At 46.2% G+C, this 6933-nt stretch overlaps 1 long non-coding RNA gene across 1 annotated transcript; it reads left to right on the top strand.

Annotated features, from left to right (window-relative positions):
* The first annotated feature begins 1066 nt into the window (after positions 1-1066).
* LOC119326256 lies at positions 1067-2095 on the top strand. Its single transcript, XR_005157878.1, has 3 exons — positions 1067-1181; positions 1269-1364; positions 1974-2095. It is a non-coding gene; the product is annotated as an uncharacterized LOC119326256 (long non-coding RNA).
* Positions 2096-6933: the final 4838 nt, after the last annotated feature.

The raw sequence follows: 6933 nt of genomic DNA, 5'->3' as shown, positions 1-6933 counted from the left end.
AGTGCTCCTCTGAGTGTTGGTCCGAACTGGGCAGCCTGCGGGGCAACCTCGGGGAAACTTGAGGGTTTGTTTTACTCGTAGCTTGACCTATCTGAGTGTGCCCTGAGAAAGAGATATGTGCAGCTCCTATCGGGATTTGTCGGCACATTCGGGCGGTGTTGCTGGTTTAGTTTTACCCTGTCGAAATGTCTTGTTGTACCGGGATACCGAGTCTGATCGGAACGTCTCGGGTGGAGGTCTATTCCTTCGTTGTCCGTGAGAGCTTGTCATGGGCTAAGTTGGGACACCCCTGCAGGGATTTGAACTTTCGAAAGCCGTGCCCGCGGTTATGGGCAGATGGGAATTTGTTAACGTCCGGTTGTAGAAAACTCGAAGTTGACCTTATTTTAAAATACATCAACCGCGTGTGTAACCGTGATGGTCTTTTCTGGGCGGAGTCCGGGAAGTGAACACGGTGTTGGAGTTATGCTTGACGTAGGTTGCTATAGGATCACTTCTTGATCATAGTTTCTCGACCGTGCTTTGCCTTCTCTTCTCGCTCTCATTTGCGTATGTTAGCCACCATATATGCTAGTCGCTTGCTGCAGCTCCACCTCATTACTCCATCCTTCCTATAAGCTTAAATAGTCTTGATCTCGCGGGTGCGAGATTGCTGAGTCCCCGTGGCTCACAGATACTTCCAAAACCAGTTTGCAGGTGCCTATGTTACCGAATAGGTGACGCAACCAAGCTCAAGGAGGAGCTCGATGAAGATCTTGCCCTTTGTGTTGTTTCGTTTTAGTTGATCAGTAGTGGAGCCCAGTTGGGGTCGATCGGGGACCTTTGTCGCATTTGGGGTTCTTCTTTTATTTTGGTTCCGTAGTCGGACCTTGATTGTATCTGTATGATGTAATGCTTTATTCATGTAATTGTGTGAAGTGGCGATTGTAAGCCAACTATGTATCTCTTTCCCTTATGTATTACATGGGTTGTGTGAAGATTACCTCACTTGCGACATTGCTTTCAATGCGGTTATGCCTCTAAGTCGTGCTTCGACACGTGGGAGATATAGACGCATCGAGGGCGTTACACCAGGAGCCCCACCAACCTGCAGTAATTATTCATCCCATTGTCGACAACTACAAGATGGGACCCAACTTCAAGAGAGGCCAAATGGTTTCTCCATATGGCGGAACATCACGGTAGCATTTCCTTGTAAATTTTAGTGTTGCACTGTTTAATCAGTTGATCTCATTCTAAAAATTCAGTCATGGTGGTACCGAGTACAGAGTACAGAGTACAGACACATATGCAAAGCTCAGGCAGAATCAATGGCTGGGACTAGGAGATGATCGTCATTCCAAGTAGCCTCTTGGATGGTCATCGTAAGTACCTTCGCATTGAATTCTAGCAGCGAAGCCTCTTCATTTCGAGCAGTGATGTAGCCCGTATTGGCAAACTAGCTCTTTGTGTGTGCTAGTACCTAACGATCTCATCCTTGTATGATTTGGACATATGCTAGAATTTATTCACCGCATCAAGGGGTTAAGCACAGTAGTTTTGGGTTTCTACAGTACCAAGGGGATTTAGAGTTCCATCTCTCAGTATTTGGATCTTATCTAACCATGCTCTAAGATTTAGATGTGTTGGGGAATGGGGATTGCTAGCTCCTGCTGGGTAATCAGAATAATGTTTGGGTTTTCCTCAAGAATGTCGGACACTATTTACAGTATGTTAAATGCAGACAGTGTTGTTGATTTATGAGAATTATTTATTTACCTAGTGGATCCCCAATTGTATATCTATCCCTATCAATGCAAATGCTGAGCCATGTTCCACTTTTACTCTCTACATTATATTTTCACTGCCTGAAGGGGTTAGTATGCTTGTCTTTTTCATTGATTGTCTTTTTCATCGACATGCACCGCATTATTTTTCCGTGTCATTCTTTTGATGAATCTGAAGTTTATGAACCTCTGCTAGTAATGCTGCAGGGTTCTGGTGGCGATGCCGATGATCGTTGAGAGGTTCGTGGACTGGACGGTGTCATGGTTGCCAATGTACGAAGAGGCGAAGCTGCTGCTCGTCATCTACCTCTGGCACCCCAGCACATGGGTAAGTAGTCGGTCAGACACCCCGAGCCCGAGAGATGATCAACATTTCAGATAGACTTGATTCGGTATGTGGCCAATTCTGAATCTGAATGTCAACGGTGTTCGGATTTCAGGGTGCGGGACACATGTATGATGGCTTCCTCCATCCGCTGGTGGTGTGGCACGAGGCCGACATCGACCAGGGCCTACTTGAGCCGAGGGCGAGGGACGTGGCGGCATCACAACTCAAGGCGGTGGCTGCCATTGGTCAAGTGTGGCTCATCGAGGCTACCCGCCGTGTTTCGTCGCAGCTGCAGGCCGCGAGATCAGGTCGGGAAGGCGCCACACATTGATGAGTGAGCCAATTTTTGGATCGGACCATAACAACGTGTCTCAGTCTCTGGCGTCTAGAAGTAGTGGTAAAGTTTTTAATTTGCATGGTAGCTGACACGCACAACATTGTGTTTACCCTCTTATGTAAAAGATATGTACAATGAGGAACTATGATAGTAGATACATCAATTGAATGATAGAATGGAATTGATTGATTTTTTTAATTTTTAATAAGTTAGTAGTAGCGTGGGAAAAAACAGCTCGCTACTAGTATTTAGGATACTAGTAGCGTTGGTATTACAGACACGCTACTACTATTTTGTTAGTAGTAGCGCGGGTACGAAATAGCAGTAGCGTGTGCGAAATAGCAGTAGCGTGGGTTGCACACGCTACTACGCGGGTTATACCCACGCTACTACTAACTATTAGCTGTAGCGCAATATTAGTAGCACGGGTACCCGCGCTGCTAGTAGCCATTTTACCTGCGCTGCTAGTAGCCTTTTTCCTAGTAGTGATAGTATGCCATGCTGCGAGGGTGAGATGGGCCCTACAACGCCTCATACGGTACGCCTCATACCGGACATCGTCCTAAATCTCCCAGATACACCTTCTGCCAGTGATGAACATCAGTGTATAGCAGTAGTACAAAGAGGTGCCTTGAGACATTCATATCTCTATTTTTGTACATATCAACTAAAATTAAGCACCCCAGTTTGTAGAAACGCTTAAACATTAACAATGGGACTAGTTGATCAAACATACTTTAACAAAGAGAAGCACTTTCTTTATTTACATTGGAAATGAAATGATAGAGATGACACTCGCTCTATTTTAACAGTATTATTACTTTATTTTATCAGTGACACTAGGGTCGAGCAGGTGGCAAACGAGGTGTACCGTGCGTCGCAAGGATGGAGGCCGGGGGTGCTTAGACTGGGATGCTGAAGCTGGCTCTTTCAGTCACCAACATGGATGATTCAATTCATGGGACCTTTTGGTGCAGTTCACCTAAAATGAAGCAATTTCCCATGAGCTAGCAGCTTCTTCTTCAAATATTTTTTTAAGAAAAGGGCTCCAACCCTGGTTCCATTTCCATCAGAAAACGAAACCCACAGAGCTTCTTCTTCATTAGTTGCAATAAAATTGAGCGACATCAAGGTTGGTTGTGAAGCTCCTGGAATGCTCAACTATAATTTGGATATCACTTGTGCAGTTCAACTAAGATCGAGCGTGAAATGTATATCTCTGTTTGCACAAAAAAGGTGGAAAGGAGGGTGACTAACAAGTAACAAGTGATGAAACATGCATCAAATGAAAAGAAGCATGTTCCTTATCTGAATGGCAATCCTACAAGGATAGTAGCAATTTCTAAAGCAGTGGCATTGCTAGATATTAGTGTGGGCATCAGGATTAACTATGACAACCGTTAAATATGACATTACTTTGGGCACGGGAGAGTAGGCGGACCAGGATAGTTGCATTTCTAACGAAAAGAACGAACTTATCTTAATGGGAAATTTTTGCAGGACATGTAAAGATGTGCCATTGATTCATATTACTGGAGGCATTACATTGAAAACAACATTGGTTTAACGTGTCCTTACTTTTAACAGTGCGGCTGCTACATTTTACCAGTGGCATTACATAAGAGTGGCTCGGGGCAACAAACATCAGAACAGGATATCTGGGTTGGTCCCATTTTTGTTCGGTATAGCCACCTTATACTGTGTGAGGCTAGCAAATCTAGTGATGGACTTACTCTATTGACTTGTCCCCCAGTCCCCACTTTCTTTCCTTTTTCAACCAATAGATCGGGTTTATATTGAGGTTGTACTGCATTTCCCTTTATTTCCCTATTAGACCCAGAGACCAGTTGGATAGCCAGTCTCTGCTACTTTTTGCCCCCATTATTTCCTCTTTTGACCAAGTCCTAGATTCAGGTAACAAATCCTCCCCCACCCCCACCCCCTTTCTTCCTTGTTTGAACCAAGTAGTACTAGATTCGAGTGCATGAACTAGTTTTACCTCTTAAACGTTAAAAAATTAGGTGGTTTTCGAACAACCGATCGATCCTATCTACGAGGGGGCCTGAGAAATAGTAAAAGTTATAAATGCAGCGACGTCAGGAGCTCGGGAAGTATAGCAAGGCCCGTTTCGAAGAAAGTTATACCTGATGGTCGCCAAGATGTCGCTAGGTGGGCGACGGGAGGCCGGATCTGCCCACTCTACGACAGCGAGGAAGAAGAGGTCGGAGGCCCTCCCTCGCCAGCGGTGCTTGGGAGAGAACGACAAGGAAGGCTGATCGGGACCCGCCCAGCAGTGGGTAAGAGCCGTCGCCGAGGACGACCGCATGAACGTTGCACCTTCTCACCTTCCCTGGCAGAGAGGATCCGGCTGGATCTGTGACAAGCGCTGAGCAGAGAGAGAGAGAGTGTGTGGCCACCGCTGTCGTGTTTAGATCTGGAGAGGCCGAGACAGGTGTGAAGAGAGCAACACTAGCAACCAAGCGCGGAGGCTCCTGCCTATATAGTGGAGTAGTACTTAGTTTTCTTTTGTCTACCGGAGCCGGCTTGACCTCGTCAATGACTGTCGAGAAGTCTTCATGCACGTGGCCCGGATGCGCAGTTGTCATCATTTTGATCTAAAGCACCGGATTATAACATATAACACAAAAAAATGCCACATGACAAGAAATCATAACCTCACTGCCCAAAGGAGACAACATGAATCCCGACGAACAAACTAGACGAGGAACAAAGCTCAAATTAAAGATAAACTCGTAGAAAAGGGGTCCGTCGATAGATGTCCTAATTAACATAGCCGGCTTGACCTAGATGGCAGCCGAGTAGTCACTGTTCGTGCATGTGCCCCCAATGACTAGCCCAACTCAGTTGTCGCTGTTTAACCCTCGCAGTGATCCGAAGCACATGACACATAATTTTGCGAGATGATAAGAAACCTTTTTTTAGATTTCTCACCACAACTACAGCCATGTACAACACAGCCTGCATGATATGTAGATGATAACCAATCCAGGCGTGTCTGCTGGAGTCTGGTCACATGCATGGACGAACTGATCTTCCGTGTCTTGCAGGGATCGTCCAGGCACCAACGTAGTACAACACTTCTCTAGTACTATCGCTTGTCTCCCTGTTCTATTTAGTCACCCGACTTGCGGGGCCGGGGAGTGTGCCTATGGTCGGTTCTCAATTGTCGTCCCACATGTGTGGGCGAACGCAATATGACGCGCGTTCCATTCGGAGAGCAGCGTGCCAGACCGACCGACCGTCTGGGGTGCGACGCGAACGCGACGTGCGTGCTGTATACTCCGTACATGTGTAGCACCGTTTTCTAGATGCTTTGCTCCATGGCGTGGGCGCAATCCATTGATACAAAATTAGTATACTGTATACAATTTAAAAGTCGAGGGCGGGGCTTTTCCTGCCCGGTAAGCGGCGGGACAGTTCCGCCTAGTCAGTTCGACAGAGATGCAAGAAGATGAGGGAGTAGGCTGCTGCAAACGTAGGGCTGTGTGATTTGACAGCGAGTTACTGCTAGACAGGTGGGGCCTCGTGATTTGACTTTCCATTATCATTTTAACTGCGGCGCTACGACCGGCGTGAGTCTCCCGATTCCTGACCACCTCCATACAGGTGCCTCTCCCAATGTTCCACCACGTAGTAGTAGAGGTTGGCTCTTGCATGAGAGCCCACTTCCACTTTTTCCTTGCCTCTCTTTCCTCCACATATGCAAAAATGCCATGTAAAGCGCACTATTGTACTTACTTGCTCCTACAGGTGCTTAAGCTTGCCACATAGGCATAAAGTCTGATGTGGCAAGTTAATCAAGAAGAGGGAGACTAGTTTGGTGACCCAAGGAAGAAATGGTGCTAAGCGTGTGTACCTAGGTGAAAAGACAATTTTGAGTCTATAGCTAATTAAATGAAGCAAACTTAGCAACACCATTTCATTGGAAGAGGTCACTCCTTGGCAAATGCAATAAATACTAGTACTCCCTGTGTACCATTATATAAGAACGTTTTTGACACTACACTAGCTAGTGTCCAAAATGTTCTTATATTATGGGACAGAGGGAGTACGAAGAAAGAGATAGAGAGGAGTAAAAAAATACACTTATAGCCAACCTTATAGCCAACCTTGTTGTAGTATGAGTGACTAAGTAATGACTATGTATGACATGCCAACATCAGATAGCCTAACGCACCATGTTAAATCTCCAAGGGCGCGACCACACGAGCGATGTGACGGTCATGGTAGGCGCAACCATTATACGGGCTGCTGGCAGCCCTTGGATCTGAGATCAAACGGTCGCATGCTAAGTTGATGAAAATTTTAAGAATAACCCTCCAGGATAGGATATTCACCCATAGGTCTAGAATCACGCCATGCAACCATTCGATCTTAGATCCAAGGGCTCTCGGAAGCCCGTATCATGGGAGAATGGAAAGCCACTACCCTGCCGTTCGCACGCTGGCAGTTCATTCCTACTCTTTCCCGCACGTCCTTTA

Source organism: Triticum dicoccoides, chromosome 6B, assembly GCF_002162155.2.
Source record: "Triticum dicoccoides isolate Atlit2015 ecotype Zavitan chromosome 6B, WEW_v2.0, whole genome shotgun sequence".
NCBI classification, from domain to species: Eukaryota; Viridiplantae; Streptophyta; class Magnoliopsida; order Poales; family Poaceae; genus Triticum; species Triticum dicoccoides.
Note: the sequence above shows the minus strand (reverse complement) of the source record. Positions and strands in the feature narration are given on the sequence as shown.